Here is a 16,817-nt window from a genome sequence, read left to right as displayed (position 1 = left end):
GCAATCCTCCTCTTGCTTCCTGAGGACACCCTACTCTAAGAGATTAGTTTCTAATAAACCATTTTAACTTTACTGTACTCTGCGACTCACCCTAAATTCTTTCCTGTGCAAGATCTAAGAACCTGCCCTTGGGGTCTGGGATGAAACCCCTTTTCTGGTAAGAGTACCGTTACATGGGATCCATACTATTGGCTCAGAGCTGGTCCCTTTCTAGCGTTAATCCAGAAACACTCTAAAACAAGGAGTTTCTTACTCAAAAGAGGGCAAAAGACCAGTCAGGGATGGATTGGGAGAGGACGAATGGAAGGAAATGCTGATCTTCCTGTAGGTGCAAAACTTTTCACTGCAGCCAAGCCGAGTTTCAGGAGGGAGGACCTAAAATCATCTCGTTTTGGTAGGTGTTTTACAAAAGGATAAATAGGACTGGCTCCTGCCTCTAGAGCTTCCAGATACAGCATCCCTGTTTGCCCCGTTTGCAGGGGTGACAGAAAGTGGGAAGTAGCTACATTAGCTGCTAACTCTGTCTCGGGTCAGGGGAGAGGCTGGTGGGGTTAGTCCCAACAGTGTTTTAAAATGTAGAGTAATTGTCAAGACTGGAGTCAGGGCGAACAAGCAATAAATAAATACAAAGTAATTGGATGGACAAAGTGCTTTGCCTCCATCTTCCCAAAGGCAAAGGCACCTGAATTTGCTAGCCTCCCCTAACTCTTCCTGGACCATTTCATAGCCTTGTGGAATGTCAGAGCTAGACAGACTCTTAAGAAGTCTGTTCTGGGCCAGGCGTGGTGGCTCATGCCTGTAATCCCAGCACTTTGGGAGGCCGAGGAAGGTGAATCACATGAGGTCGGGAGTTCGAGACCAGACTGAGAAACAGGGAGAAACCCCGTTTCTACTAAAAATACAAAATTAGCTAGGCATGGTGGCGCATGCCTGTAATCCCAGCTATTCGGGAGGCCAAGGCAGGAGAATCACTTGAACCCAGGAGGCGGGGCTTGTGGTGAGCCGAGATCACGTCATTGGACTCCATCCTGCCTGGGCAACAGAGCAAGACTCTGTCTCAAAAAAAAAAAAAAAAAAAAATCTGTTCCACACCCCCAATTTTACAAATGCTGTGCAGTGAATACGTGTCAGAGTCACTCGACTTGGAACTGGGGATTTTCCCAGTAGAGTGTATACTTTAACTCTTACTTGCTCAGTAACAGACCAGGTAAAGATTAAATCCAAATTTTTGTCTACAGCCCAGGTATCTACCTACTTCAGCAGTGGTTTGGGATGTAGAAGGACCTCGGAAACTTGTTTGAAAATGCAGAATACAGGGCCCACACCCATTCTGTGGGTCTGGAATGAGCCCAGAAAATGACTTTTAAAATAAACCCCTAAGGGAGTGAAATGCATCAGAATCACACGGTATATGTAAGCTTTTGAAAAACACTGATCTAAAGCAAACTTTTGGGCTCACAGGCCCCCTAGAAGAATCTTGAAAAACTCTGTACATTTTTTTGTTTGTTTGTTTTGTTGTTGTTGTTGTTGAGATGGAGTCTCATTCTGTCACCCAGGCTGGAGTGCAGTGGTGCGATCTTGGCTCCCCGGGTTCAAGCGATTCTTCTGCCTTAGCCTCCTGAGTAGCTGGGACTACAGCTCCGTGCCACCACACCTGGCTAATTTTCGTATTTTTCGTACAGACGGGGTTTCACCATATTGGCCAGGCTGGTCTTGAACTCCTGACCTCGTGATCCGCCTGCCTCGGCCTCCCAAAGTGCTGGGATTACAGGTATGAGCCACCACACCTGGCAACTCTGTACATTTTAAAGTTGGCATCTTTATTAGTTTTCCAGGACTACAGTAAGAAAATACCACAAACGGGATAGCCTAAAAAACAGAAAGGTATTGTCTCTTGGTTCTGGAGGGTAGAAGTGTGAAATCAAGGTGTTGTACTCTCTCTGAAAGCTCCAGGAAAGAATCTGTTCCATGTGGTTGTCTTAGCTTGTGGTACTCCCAGAAATCCCTCGTGTCTTTTGGCAGAGATAAGACCACTCCATAATGATCTCTGAGCACAGACAAAACAAGAACATTATCCAAACCACAGGAAACCTCCCTATCCTGGCTGATACAAATGACTACTGCTTTTCACCATCATAGCTTTAGCCTCACTCTATTCTTCTCGTCTTCTCCATAAGAATTAACTAAAAAATACACAATTATAGAATTGCCCTTACTTCCCGACATCATCCCATTGAGAGGAAATCCCCATTTTCTCGCACCCTCCCCCAAATCTACTAAAACAAGCTCTGTCCTATAGAAAGTCCTTTTTAACACCCTCTTGTGAGACACCCCATAGTTCCTCTTGGTTTACTTTCTTCCTCCTTGCAAGGAGCCAATAAACCCAACCCCATTCAACTGCAGATGTATTCTTGGTGGTCATAGATTTAAAGAGAAAAGTCATAATCCATTTCCTCAGCTACTGAAATGGATTCAACAACACTCAATATCCATCTGGATAATAACTAGATTGTAGTGAAATAGAAATAGATGTTTCTTAGCATGATCAAATATATCCACCTCAACCTGAAAGGTAGTATAATGCTTACATGGAAAACATGAAATGTATTCCTGTTGAATTCAAGAATAAGAGAATCACATATACTATTACTGTTATCATTTAACATTGTTCTGGTGGTTTTAGTCTACACCAGTAGTTAAGAGAGAGAAATTAGAGGCTTATTAACTGGAAGATAAGAGGTAAAATTATCATCATTTCAAGTGACTTGATTGCATAAATGAGAAACACAAGATAATTAACTGACAAAAATTACTAGAGCTAATAAAATAATTCAGTAAGGTGTCTGGCTTTAATATCGATAAATGGAAATCAAAAGCCATCATCTATGCAAACAACAACCAGTTAGAAAATGTAAAGGAAGGCCAGACGCAGTGGCCTACACCTGTAATCCCAGCACTTTGGGAGGCTGCCAAGGCAGGCAGATCACTTGAGCCCATAAGTTCGAGACCAGCCTGGCCAACATGGAGAAACCCTGTCTCTACTAAAAATACAAAAACTTAGCCAGGCATGATGGTGCATGCCTGTAATCCTAGCTACTTGGGAGGCTGAGACACGAGAATCACTGCCAGAAGGCAGAGGTTGCAGTGAGCTGAGATCGTGCCATTGCACAACAGAAGGAAATTCATTAAATAAATGAAGGAAGGAAGGAAAGACTCCAGCTGTTTACTAACAATAAAAAAAGATTAAGCATCAAGGAAAAAGCTTAGCAGAAAATGCACAAAATCTATGTGAAAAAACCCAAACTTTTAAGCATCACTAAAGACAACAAAAAGAAGACCTGAATAAATGGAAAAGTGTATCACGTTCAGGGGCAGGAGGACTAAATATCTAAAAGATATCTGTTCTCCCTAAAATAGGCTACGTAATCCCAGGAAAAATTCCAACAGGAACTTTTAAGAACCAGATTCTCAGCCAGGCATGGTGTCTTATGCCTGTAATCCCAGCACTTTGGGAGGTAGAAGCAGGTGGATCACGAGGTCAAGAGATAGAGACCATCTCTTGCCAACATGGTGAAACCCTTTCTCTGCTAAAAATACAAAAATTAGCTGGGCATGATGGCACACACCTGTAGTCCCAGCTACTGGGGAGGCTGAGGCAGGAGAATCACTTGAACCCAGGAGATGGAGGTTGCAGTGAGCTGAGATCGAGCCACTGCACTCCAGCCTGGCAACAGAGTGAGACTCCGCCTCAAGAAAAAAAAAAAAAAAAAAAAAAAAAAAAAGAACCATATTCTAGAGCTCAGATGGAAAAATAAACATGAATAGCTAGAAAAATTCAGATAAAGAATAGCGATAGGCCGGGCGCGGTGGCTCAAGCCTGTAATCCCAGCACTTTGGGAGGCCGAGACGGGCGGATCACGAGATCAGGAGATCGAGACCATCCTGGTTAACACGGTGAAACCCCGTCTCTACTAAAAAATACAAAAAACTAGCCGGGCGAGGTGGCGGGCGCCTGTAGTCCCAGCTACTCGGGAGGCTGAGGCAGGAGAATGGCGTGAACCCGGGAGGCGGAGCTTGCAGTGAGCTGAGATCCGGCCACTGCACTCCAGCCTGGGTGACAGCGCGAGACTCCGTCTCAAAAAAAAAAAAAAAAAAAAGGAATAGCGATGGCCGGGGGTTGGTAGGAACAAGCCCTGACACATATCAACATATATTTAAAGCTACTACAGTCGAAACACTATGTATTTGTGCAATGTATTGACAGCCAGATTAATGGAATGGAATAAAAAGTCTAAAAACAGGCCCAGTATATTGCATAAAGCATGGTACATCCACATGATGGAATAGTAGACATTCATTTTTGTTGTTTGTTTTTTGAGACAGAGTTTCACTCTTGTTGCCCAGGCTGAAGTGCAATGGTGTGATCTCAGCTCACTGCAACCTCCACCTCCTGGGTTCAAGGGATTCTCCTGCCTCAGCCTCCTGAGTAGCTGAGATTACAGGTATGTGCCACCATGCCCAGCTAATTTTGTATTTTTAGTAGAGACGGGGTTTCTCCATGTTGGTCAGGTTGGTCTCGAACTCCTGACCTCAGGTGATCCACCCACCTCAGCCTCCCAAAGTGCTGGGATTACAGGCATGAGCCACCACGCCCGGCCTATGCATTCATTTTTAAAAATAAGGAAACTGTCGGCCGGGCGCGGTGGCTCAAGCCTGTAATCCCAGCACTTTGGGAGGCCGAGACGGGCGGATCACAAGGTCAGGAGATCGAGTCGAGACCATCCTGGCTAACACGGTGAAACCCTGTCTCTACTAAAATACAAAAAAAAAAAAATTAGCCGGGCGAGGTGGCGGGCGCCTGTACTCCCAGCTACTCGGGAGGCTGAGGCAGGAGAATGGCATGAACCCGGGGGGCGGGGCTTGCAGTGAGCTGAGATCCGGCCACTGCACTCCAGCCTGGGCGACAGAGCCAGACTCCGTCTCAAAAAAAAAAAAAAAAAAAAGAAACTGTGTACTGATGTAGACTGACTTTTCAGGATACGTCGTTAAGTGAAAAAAAAAAGAGTATAGTCTTGGGAGTGTTTGTGTCTGTGTTTTAAAAAGGGGAGAATACATGCATGTATGAATATACATAAGCGTGTATATGTTTACTTCTACATGCTAGAGTCTCTCTGGAAAAGACATACAAGAACTTGCAACAATGACCCAGGGAGGGGAACTGTTGTTGAGGGGCAAAGAGGGCATTTTCACTGTGAGCTAATTTGTACCTTTTGAATTTTATTTCATAGGAATGTCCTTCCTAATCAAAAACTGCAGTAAAATATGTTGAATGCTAATAACGAATTAGTATATAAAACGTACAACATATTTTCCTTATAATTTTTTACTCCTTCCATCCTGAGCATCTTTTCTGTATTTTTTGGCTATGTGCATATCCACTTTGGAAGTGCTGTTCAGTATTGGGTTGTCTTTTCCTGACTGATTTGTAGGCGTTGCTAGCATCTTCGGCTGCATATCCTCTGCCAGGTGTATGGATTGTAAAGATCCTCCCCAGCTGTAGCTTGCCGTTTCCGCCTTCATCGTGTGTTAGCAGGACAGAAGTTTATCATGATGACGTTCGATTTTAATGAATTTTGGTTTTAATGAAGTTCAGTTTGTCAGTCTTTTATAGTCATTGCTTTTTGTGTCCTTTTAGAGACATCTTTGCCTACTTCATCACTTATGTATTTTAAAAATAATAATAAATATATATAATAATAACTAATAAATATTATTTTTAATAATAATAATATTATCTGTTGAAACAAGGTCTTGCTTTGTTACCCTGGCTGGAGTGCAGTGGTGTGATCACAGTTCACTGCAGCCTCGACCTCCTGGGTTCGAGCGAGCTGCTCGCCTCAGCCTTGCGAGTAGTTGGGACTATAGGTGTGTGCCACTGTGCCCAACTAACTTTTGTGGTTTTTTTTTGTAGAGATGGGATTTTGCCATGTTGCTCAGGCTGGTCTTGGGCTCAAGGGATCCACCCACCTTAGCCTTCCCACGTGCTGGGATTACAGGCATGAGCCACCAAGCCCAGCCTTAAACATTGTTTTTAAATAATAAAACATTTTAAACATCTAGAAAAGCACAAAAAATATTGTTTCAGATACCCACAAAAAACACCTCAAAGAGTAACTATATGTTTGCCACATTTGCTTCAGACATCTTCCTGTCTTTTTCAAAGAAAAAATTGTGACATACCCAAAGCTCCATCGCCCCCACCCTATTTTCTTTCCCTATTTCCTTCTTCTGAGCCAATCAGTACTCTGAGGTAGAGGCTGATCACTCTCTTCTATAAGCCAGGGTTCTTTGGTGCAAACAATAGACATAACTCTACCTATCAATAGTTTAAGGAAAAATGCATTTTCTAAGGTGTATTAAATAGTTCAAGAATCCTTGGCAGGGCTAGAGGAAGAGCTTCTAGGTTAAATCCAGGAACAAGGCTGACAACTATTCCGCAAAACTGGTCACATAAAGTCACTGACCCCAGATACCTTCAGCTCCTGCCACAGTGACGGAGCTAACACTGCTGCCACTTACCCTAGGAGACACGCATACAGCCACAGTGCCACATGAGCAAGCTGCCACCACCCCTACCACCACAGCTTAGCATGAGTGACCTGGAGACTAGACTACATGCAGAACCTCACTCGCCCTGGAGGGGCCATATGGCTCCAGTACTGTGCTTGCCAGAAGAGCTCCATCCTGTCCGTGGCCTCTGCCTCAAGTTGCTCATTTCTGCCACTAACATTTACCCAGGTGCATCTTCTTCACAATCCCCAAGTGTCTTGCAAAAGCTGGCTCCAAAGATTTCTGGGAAATGTTGTTTTTCGCTTTCCAGGCTCCAGGTAGGTCCCCAGGGAGCTGCCAAGAAGGCTCAGTGAACCCTTCCAGTGTCTGTCAAATAATCCAGTATGTGTGTATCCATAACAACACACACACACACTCACTCTCTCTCTCTCTCTCTCTTTCTAGGTAATGTAAACCAAAAATAAAATTCTAAGGCCCTCGAACCATCTGAATGCAACCAACCTCCTCTTGGCCAGGGCATTCCAAAGTTAACCTGAAACACTGGTTCAGGCCATGATGGGAAGGGAGGGTTGGATATGCCTCACTGTATCCTCCTCCCTTTTGGATTTCAGGAAGAGCTAATAGGAATTAACATCAACATAGACCTTAAGTCTGATAAGAAACATTTACAATCTATTCTGTGAAGCCTGCTACCTGGAGGCTTCATCTGCATGATAAAACCTTGGTCTCCACAATCCCTTATCATAACCCAGACATTTCTCTCTATTGATTCCAGGTCTTTGGATAATAACTTGACCCTTTCAACCGATTGCCAACGAGAAACTTTAAAATCTACCTATGACCTGGAACACCCTTACCCACCCCACCCAGCCCACCCCATTTCAAGTTGTCCCACCTTTCTGAACTGTCACATGTGTCCGTAGAGAAGACCACCTAAACAAGCTTTGTGTGAGCAGCAAGGCTGTTTATTCACTTGGGTGCAAGTGGGCTGAGTCTGAAAAGAGAGTCAGTGAAGGGAAGTAGGAGAGAGGCAGATTTATAGGACTTGGGTAGGCAGTGGAAAGTTACAGTTAAAGGTAGTTTTCTATTGTTAGCAGAGGAGGGGGTTACAAGGTGCCTGGTCGGGGGATCATAAGATTCATCATCCAGAAGAATGTCACAAGGTCAATTGATCAATTGGGGCAGGGCCAGAACAAGTCATAATGGTGGAATGTCTTAAGTTTGGTCAATCTGTTAAGGCAGGAGCTGGCTGTTTCACTTCTTTTGTGGTTTTTCAGCTACTCCAGACTTAGCTCCTGCAGGCCATCTGGACATATATGTGCAGGTCACAGGGGTTACAATGGCTGAGCTTTGGCTCAGAGGCCTGACATTCCTGTCTTTTTATGTATAAAATATAAAGTTATAAGAAAAGATAAAGAAAATACCATTTTTTTCTGGGGATTATTGGGGTAGGGGTGATGTTTCTCAGGACTGCTTCAAGCATGACCAGGGACTGCGTGGACACCTTAAAGAAAATTTTATAATGAGTTAGTCCAGTAAGTTTCGGCTCTAGGGTGCGTTTCTATGTAGCTAACAAGGTGCCAGTTAGCACATTTTTGAGCTTGGAATTGCCCTAATAAAATAAGTTCTCTAAAAACAGTTATCAGGCATATTAGCTTTAATGTAGGTGGCGATGAGTTTTTAGGCCAGGGAAGGAATAATGTTTTACATACCAAAGCTTTTTGTCCGCATTTTCTGTCATATGAGTGGGATTCCCTGTTGTTAAGCCAATGATCTATTATATTACCCTTTTCCCATAGGTATGAGCAGCGGTCTGAATGGAGAAGTTCAATAGCTTTTATTGCAGAGCCTATGCAGGAGAGATGATAAGTAAAATAATCTTTGTCTCCTGGATTAAGCTATGGAAGAATGAATTTTCCATGATCTAAGAACCACTTGCCCTGAGTTGGAAAAGACTGGTAGAGCAGGTTTTTAGAAGAAGAGTAGGTGAGAGTGATAAAGGAGAAAGAAAAATACTGGCGTTCTGGAGTGGGGGCTGGAATATTAGCAGGTGTGGAGGCATTGGTTATTTCCTTGGCTGTTTTGTTGGCATAAGCATTTTCTTTAGCAATAAGATCAGTTGGTTTCTGGTGTCCTTTACAGTGAATGACCCCAGCCTTGGCTGGCAAGAGAGCAGCCTTAAGGAGGGCCTTTATTAGAGAGGCATTGATAATGGAAGAGCCTTGTGTGGTGAGAAAACCTCTTTTGGTCCAACAGGCAGCATGGTTATGGAGGATGTGGAAAGCATATTTGGAGTCAGTGTGAATGTTAATGTTCATTCCTTTGGTGAAAGAGAGTGCATAGGTTAAAGCAATCAGTTCAGCTTGTTGGGAAATAGTGGAGGGAGGAAGTGCAGTGGCCTTGATAATAGAGGTATGGGACATGACAGCATAACCAGCTTTAACTGGTGAGATTTGGCTGGGTTTAGAGGAACTGCCATCAATAAACCAAGTGTGGTCTGGGTTTGGGATTGGAAAAATAGAAATATGAGGAAAGGGGGAAGATGCTATGTATATTAGGGAGATACAGTCATGTGGCTCAGGACTTGTGCTGGGTGCTAAGTGAGAAGCTGGGTTGAAATCAGGCCCATGGGCAATAGTTACTGTTGGGGTTTCAATAAAGAGTGAATAGAGCTGGAGGAGTCGAGGGGCAGACAGTAAGTGTGAAAGGTGTGAGGAGGATATTAATGCTTGAAGGTTGTGAGAACTGTAGAGGGTAAGTGGAGCATAGCTTGTGATTTTGAGGGCCTCTAGAAGTATTAAAGCAGTGGCTGCCACCACATGTGGACATGAGGGCCAGCCGAGAACTGTGAGGTCAAGTTGTTTGGATAGAAAGGCTATAGGTCATGGGCCTGGCTCCTGTGTGAGAACTCCAGCAGCACAGCCTTGTATTTCAGCTGTGTGTAAGGAAAAAGGTTGAGATGAGTCAGGGAGTGCCAGTGTGGGAGCTGTTTCTAGGGCCTTTTTGAGAGAATGAAAAGAAGAATGGGGAAAGGACTTAGGGTCTATGGGATCAGTTAAGCGGTTTGGTTAGAATGGCAAAGCCTGGTACCCAGAGTTGGAAGTATCCAACAATGCCTAAGAAGGAAAGGAGTTGTTGTTTGGTGGTCAGGATAGGGGTCTGGGAGATTAACTGAATACGGTCTGCAGGAAGAGCATGTGTATGTTGATGGAGGATTATGCTGAGATATGTAACACTAGGGGAAGAAATTTGAGCCTTAGAAGGGGATACTTGGTACCCTTTTGAGTAGAGATGTTGAAGAAGTAGGATAGTGTTCTGCTGGGAAGATTGGTAAGAGGGGCTGCAAAGAAGAAAGTCATCAACATATTGAATAAGGTGGGAGGCAGACAGGCGGAAAGAAAGGAAGTCATAAGAGAGGGCCTGACCAAAGTAGTGTGGGCTGTCCCTGAAACCTTGGGATAGGACAGTCCAGGTGAGTTGCTGGGACTGGTGGGTGTCAGGGTCAGTTCAAGTAAAGGTGAAAAGAAGTTGGGAGGAGGGATGCAAGGGGATGGTAAAGAAGGCATCTTTGAGGTCGATAACAGAATAGTAAGTTGTGGAAGTGGGTATTGAAGAGAGGAGAGTATAGGGGTTTGGCACAACAGGATGGATGGGAAGGACAATTTGATTTATGAGGCAAAGGTCTTGGACTAGCTGGTAGGACTTGTTCGGTTTCTGGATGGGTAGGATATAGGAGTTGTAAGGAGAATTTGTAGGTTTTAAAGGCAAAGGTCTTGAATTAGCCAGCTTCTGAACGGGTAGGATAGGGGAGTTGTAAGGAGAGTCTGTAGGCTTTAAAAGGCCATGCTGTAACAGGCAAGTAATAATAGGCTTCATCTCTTTAAATCTTGCTGTGGGATGGGATACTGGTGTTGAGAAGGGTTAGGGTGATTAGGTTTTAATGGAATGGTAAGGGGTGCATGGTTGGTTGCCAGAGAAGGAGTAGAGGTGTCCCATACTTGTGGATTAAGGTGGGGAGACACAAAGGGAGGATGTGAAAGACGCCTTGAATTGGGCAAAAGGACAGCAATGAGGTGTGGCTGTAGCCCAGGAATAGTCAGGGAAGCAGATAATTTAGTTAAAATGTCTTGGCCTGATAAGGGAACTGGGCAGGTGGGGCTAACTAAAAAAGAATGCATAAAAGAATGTTGTCTAAGTTGGCACCACAGTGGGGGAGTTTTAAGAGTTTAGAAGGTTGGCCGTCAATACCCATAACAGTTATGGGGGCAAGGGAAACAGGCCCTTGAAAAGAAGGTAATGTGGAGTGGGTAACCCCCGTATCTATTAAAAAGGGGACGGACTTACCCTCCATTGTCAAAGTTACCTGAAGCTCGGCATCTGTGATGGTCCAGGGGGCTTTCTGAGGCAATCGGGCAGCATCAGTCTTCAGCCGCTAAGCCGAGATCTGGGAAGGAGTCAGCCAGAGAGCTTTGAGCCAGAGAGCTTTGATCCAGAGAGCTTTGATCCATAGCCCTAGAAGTGGCTATGATATTAGTAGGACAGTCTGATTTCCAGTGGGATCCCGCACAGGTGGGACACAGCTTCGGAGGAATTCTGGGCTGCAGGCATTTCTTGGCCCAGTGGCCAGTTTTGCGACACTTGAAGCAAGGTCCATGAGGAAGGCTTAAAGGAGTAGCTGGAGGCTGTCGTTTAGTTGTTCTGAAGTTTGTATGTGCTGAAGGCATGGCTGGGGTTTCTCTTACAGCAGAGGCAAGCAGTTGCAGCTCTAAAATACATTGCCGCTTGGCTGCCTCTTTATTGTTGAACACCTTGAAGACAAAGTTGATTAATTCCTGTTGTGGGGTTTGAGGGCCAGATTCCAATTTTTGAAGCCTTTTTCTAATGTCAGGAGCTGACTGGGTGATAAAATGCATGTTGAGAATAAGACGGCCTTCTGGCCCTTCAGGGTCTACGGCTGTAAAGCATCTAAGGGTAGCCGCCAAGCAGGCCAAGAACTGGGCTGGGTTTTTGTCTTTACCTTGGGTGGCTTCTTTAAGCTTGCCATCACTAACAGCTTTGTATGCTGCCTTTTTTAGCCCTTCAACTAGGCAAGAGACTATGTAATCTCACCTAGCTATACCTGGGGAGCCTGTCTGGTATTCCCATCGGGGATCATCTCAGGGAACTGCCCTGATGCCTTCTTGGATATCTGGCACATAATGCCGGCAGGTGTCAGCATGAGATTGGGCTAGGGCATAAACTCTTTCCCGCTCATCTGGGGAGAGGGGAGAGATCAGGATGACATTTAAGTCATTCCAGGTTAAACTGCAGGACTGAGTCAAATATGGGAATTCCTGTATATATTTAGTGGGGTCTGATGAGAAAGAGCCCAGATGCTGACTGATGTGGGAAGGGTCTGATAGAGAAAAAGGTACACGAACCCTTACTATGCCCTCAGCTCCAGCCACCTCTCTTAAGAGGAAACTGTTGGGCAGGTGGGAGAGAGCTAGTCATGGAATGAAACTGTAAGCCAGACTGAGTGTGAGAAGGGGAGGTGATAGAAGAATTATAAGGTGCGGGAGCGGAGGCTGAGGAAGAATTGGGACTTGATCCAGCCTGTCGAGGAGTGGCCTGGGGAGGGGGAGAGAGGTCAGAGGGGTCTGCAGAAAAGGGGGATTCAGAGGACTCTGAGGTTGCGATAGAGACTGAAGAAACGGACAGGAGAGAAAGAAGAAAGATTTGGGATGAATCGCATTGGGAGCAGAGGCTAGGGAGGGAACGAAGTGTAAAAAATGCCTGGATGTAAGGCACCTCAGACCATTTCCCCATTTTTTGACAAAATTTATCCAGGTCTTATAGGATGGAGAAATCGAAAGTGCCATTTTCTGGCCATTGGAACCATTGTCGAGTTTGTATTGGGGCCAAGCAGAGTTGCAGAAGAAAATAAGACTCTTAGGTTTTAGGTCAGGTGAGAGGTTAAGAGGTTTTAAGTTTTTAAGAACAGAGGCTAAGGGGAAAGAAGGAGGAATGGAGGCTGGAAGGTTGTCCATAGTTAAAAGGTAAGTTTAGAGAAAAGAGGGGGTAGAGACACGGGGTGGGGGGTGGTACTTGTCACCCAGGGGAGGTGGTACTTGCCACCAAGATGGAGGATCAAGGCATGTGTCCCCATAGTGATTAAACGCCTCTGGAATGCGGGTGAATAATCCGCAATGACAGACACCAAGGGAAGACTGTCTTCCTGAGTCCGTGACTGGCACTGGAGTTTGGGGTCCACAGATAAAACGTGTCTTCTCTGTCTCTACCAGAAAGGGAAAGAAAATGAAGGGAAGGGAGACATCAAAGGGAGACATCGAAGGGTGACGTGGAAATTGAAAGGAGAAAGAGGTTGAGGGATAGTGAGAGAGGTTGGAAAAGAGAATAAAAAGAGGCCACTTACCTGATTTAAAATTGGTGAGGTGTTTTGTCTGGGCCGGTCTGAGGACCCAAGGTTGTAAGTGGATTTTCTCATGGAGCAAAAAGCGGGAGGACAGGGGATTGATCTCTGGAGGGAGGTCCCCCGATCTGAGTCACGGCACCAAATGTCAAGTGCCTCTGTGTGAAGAGACCACCTAACAGGCTTTGTGTGAGCAATAAAGCTTTTTGATCACCTGGGTGCAGGCAGACTGAGTCTGAAAAAGGAGTCAGCGAAGCAAGATGGGGAAGGGGTTGCTTTATAGGAGTTGGGTAGGTAATGGAAAATTACAGTAAAAGGTGGTTATTTATTGTTAGCAGAGGAGGGGGGTGCAAGGTACATGGTGGGGAGATTATAAGACTTATTGTCTGTAATCCCAGCACTTTGGGAGGCCGAGACGGGCAGATCACGAGGTCAAGAGATCGAGACCATCCTGGCTGACACGGTGAAACCCCGTCTCTACTAAAAAATACAAAAAACTAGCCGGGCGAGGTGGCGGGCACCTGTAGTCCCAGCTACTCGGGAGGCTGAGGCAGGAGAATGGCGTAAACCCAGGAGGCAGAGCTTGCAGTGAGCTGAGATCTGGCCACTGCACTCCAGCCTGGGCAACAGAGCGAGACTCTGTCTCAAAAAAAAAAAAAGACTTATTGTCCAGAAGAATTTCACAAGATCGGTTGATCAGTTAAGGTAGGGCAGGGACAAGTCACGGTGGTGGAATGTTGTAATGTTGGTTAATCAGTTAAGGCAGGAACTGGCTGTTTTACTTCTTTTGTGGTTTTTTGGCTGCCCTGGACTTCTTGGCTTCTGCAGGCCATCTGGATGTATATGTGCAGGTCACAGAAGTTGCAATGGGTGAGCTTCGGCTCAGAGGCCTGACATGAACCAAATCAATGTACATCTTACATGTATTTGATTCATATTTCATGTCTCCCTAAAATGTATAAAACTAGGCTGTGCCCCACCCACATGATCTTAGGGTCTCCTGATGGCTGTGTCATGGGCCATGGTCACTCATACTTGACTCAGACTAAATCTTTTCAAATTTTTTACAGAGTTTGACTCTCCAGTGACAGTAATAAGGGTTAGAAATACACATATATGAAACAATCTATATATCATTTTATAACTGCTTTTTAAAAAAGCTAAGCATTATACTTTTAGTTTTCCCTATGTTGACATATACAGTTCCAGTTCATCATTTTAATCATCTTATAGTATAATACTCCCTTGTATGAATAAACCACTGTTTGTTATCCATCTCCCTATGAAGGAGCCATTCAATTGTTTTCTTTTTTTTTTTTTTTGCTACACAAATATCATTGTCTATGTCTCATCACACATATATACAAGAAATTTTCTAGGATAGACACCTAGAAGTGAAGCTGCTTGTCTTTGGGTCTGAGGTGTTCATCTTGGCGAGGTATTGCTAAATTATTTTTCCAAACTGGTTGACTCCATTTGCACCCCTACTTACATTTCCCCCATCCTCCCCAGCCTTTTGTGCTAGCAGACATAACTTGCCCATCTAATGAGTGTGAAATGATGTCTCATTGTGACTTTAATGTGCATTTCCCTAATTACTAATGGGGCTAAGTATATTTTTCACCTACTGATTGGCCACTCAAGTTTCGCTCCTTGTGAGTTGCTGGGAATATACATGCCAATTTTTCAATTGTATTTTTCAGATTAATTTGTCAGTGTTGTTTATATAATCTGGATGGCAATCTTTTATAAATATGTACCACAACAATCTTTTCCCTGCCTTATTTAGAAAATTATTCCCTTTTCTGATGTCAGGAAGTCATTATCTTATGATTTACTTTAAACACTTTGACATATTGCTCTTTGGGGTTAGGTCTCTGACCTTCTTGAACTTTATTTCTGTGCATGATCTAAGGTAGGGCTGCAGTTCTTCTTTCGAAGTAAGGGTTCAGATTTGCCCACTTTTAAAACTTGGGTTTGTCATATTGTTGAAGTATGAGTTCTTCATATATTCAAGATACAAGTCTTTTGAAAGATATATGCATTACAAATAGTTTCTTCCACTTTGTGGTTTGCTTTTCATTTTTTTTAACAATGGTTTTGAAGAGCAGAAAAAGAAATGAGGCTGTCTGATCTTGCCCTCTCTCCCCACCTTCTCCTTCCTTCCCTTTTCCTGGCACTAGATTCACTAGGAGTAGGGGAACTTGTGGCCAAAAATATATAAAGAACTTCTATAAATCAATAGGGAAAAGACCAAAAAAAAGTAATAGAAAAGCAAGCTCATGATTTGAGTAGACAAATTAGAGAAGTGGAAACCGAAATGTCCAATAAACAGGTGGAGTCAAGCTTAGCAGCCATTAGGGAAATGCAAGTTAAACTACCAGCCAGGCGCTGTCGCTCATGCCTGTAATCCCAACACTTTAGGAGGCTGAGGTGGGCAGATCACAAGGTTAGGAGATAGAGACCATCCTGACCAACATGGTGAAACCCCATCTCTACTAAAAATACACACAAAAAAATTAGCTGGGCATGGTGGTGCACACCTGTAGTCCCAGCTACTCAGGAGGCTGAGGCAGAAGAATTGCTTGAACCCAGGAGGCGGAGGTTGCAGTGAGCTGAGATTGTGCCACTGCACTCCAGCCTGGCGACAGAGCAAGACTCTGGCTCAAAATAAATAAATAAAATAAAATAAAATAAAAATAAAATAAAATAAAACAAACTACCATTTCACACACATCATCTGACTGAAAACATTTAAGAAGATGAATAGCAAATGAAGTCCAGAAACTCACACAAGGTTGGTTGAGTGTAAACTGAAACAATCATTTTGGAGAGAAATTTGGCAATCTCTTGTAATGTTAAAAGCTCTTTGACTCCTAAATATATGTCCTAGAGAAATTCCAGCAAATGTGCACAAAGACATATAAAAGATGCTTACTATTTGTTAATCTGGAAGTAACACAGGGGTCATTAATAGGGGGGTAGAAAAAGAAAGTGCATATCACTAATGAACTAGATCTATATGTAACAGCACTGTATCAGTCAGATGTATTGCAATAATGCTGCATAACAAAACACCCCAAAACTGACTTATAACAACAGGTATTTAATTTTGGCTAGTGTGTCTCTGCTTCAGCTGGGCTGTAGTAGTCTGTTTTCACAGTGATGATAAAGACACACCTAAAACTGAGGGAAAAAAGAGATTTAACTGGACTTACAGTTCCACAAGGTTGAGGAGGCCTCAGAATCACGGCAGGAGGCAAAAGGTACTTCTTACATGGCAGCAGCAAGAGAAAAATGAAGAAGCAAAAGCAGAAACCCCTGATAAACCCACCAGATCTCTTGAGACTCATTCACTATCACGTGAATAGCATGGGAAAGACTGGTCCCCATGATTCAATTACCTCCCCTTGGTCCCTCCCACAACACAGGGGAATTCTGGGAGATACAATTGAAGTTGAGATTTGGGTGGGGCCACAGCCAAACCATATCATGGGGTTTGGCCAGTCTAGCCTAGGATTGGCTCGACTTGGCTCAGGTCATTTTGTGATTAGTGTGCTCCTCACATTTCATCTTCTCTGGGCCCAGTAGGCCATCCAGAACATGTGTAAGCCAGTGACACTACAGGCAGCTCTGGGAGCCAGTTTATATACCAACTCCTGATGGTACGTCCAGCCTGCTGCCCAGGAAGGAAGCCAGTGCTGGCAGCTGGAAGGCGCCTGGCGTGTATGGGAGCATCAAGAGCATGGGGAGATGCACTGCAGTGGCCAGCACAGACCTCCAGTCTGTTATCACAGTCTCACTCTCTGTAATAAAAAGGTTAATAAGGTAACAA

General features: G+C 44.2%; 1 long non-coding RNA gene across 1 annotated transcript in view; it reads left to right on the top strand.

Moving 5' to 3' along the window:
- The window catches only part of LOC114677066 (uncharacterized), a 20,257-nt gene extending 3,440 nt beyond the window's left edge, over nucleotides 1-16,817 (top strand). Inside the window, exons 2-4 of the long non-coding RNA XR_013415710.1 lie at nucleotides 1,683-1,771; nucleotides 4,384-4,502; nucleotides 16,571-16,817. This is a non-coding gene — a long non-coding RNA (uncharacterized LOC114677066). The remainder of the gene's footprint in view (nucleotides 1-1,682; nucleotides 1,772-4,383; nucleotides 4,503-16,570) is intronic.

Source organism: Macaca mulatta, chromosome 3 (assembly GCF_049350105.2).
Source record: "Macaca mulatta isolate MMU2019108-1 chromosome 3, T2T-MMU8v2.0, whole genome shotgun sequence".
Lineage (NCBI taxonomy): Eukaryota > Metazoa > Chordata > Mammalia > Primates > Cercopithecidae > Macaca > Macaca mulatta.
Note: the sequence above shows the minus strand (reverse complement) of the source record. Positions and strands in the feature narration are given on the sequence as shown.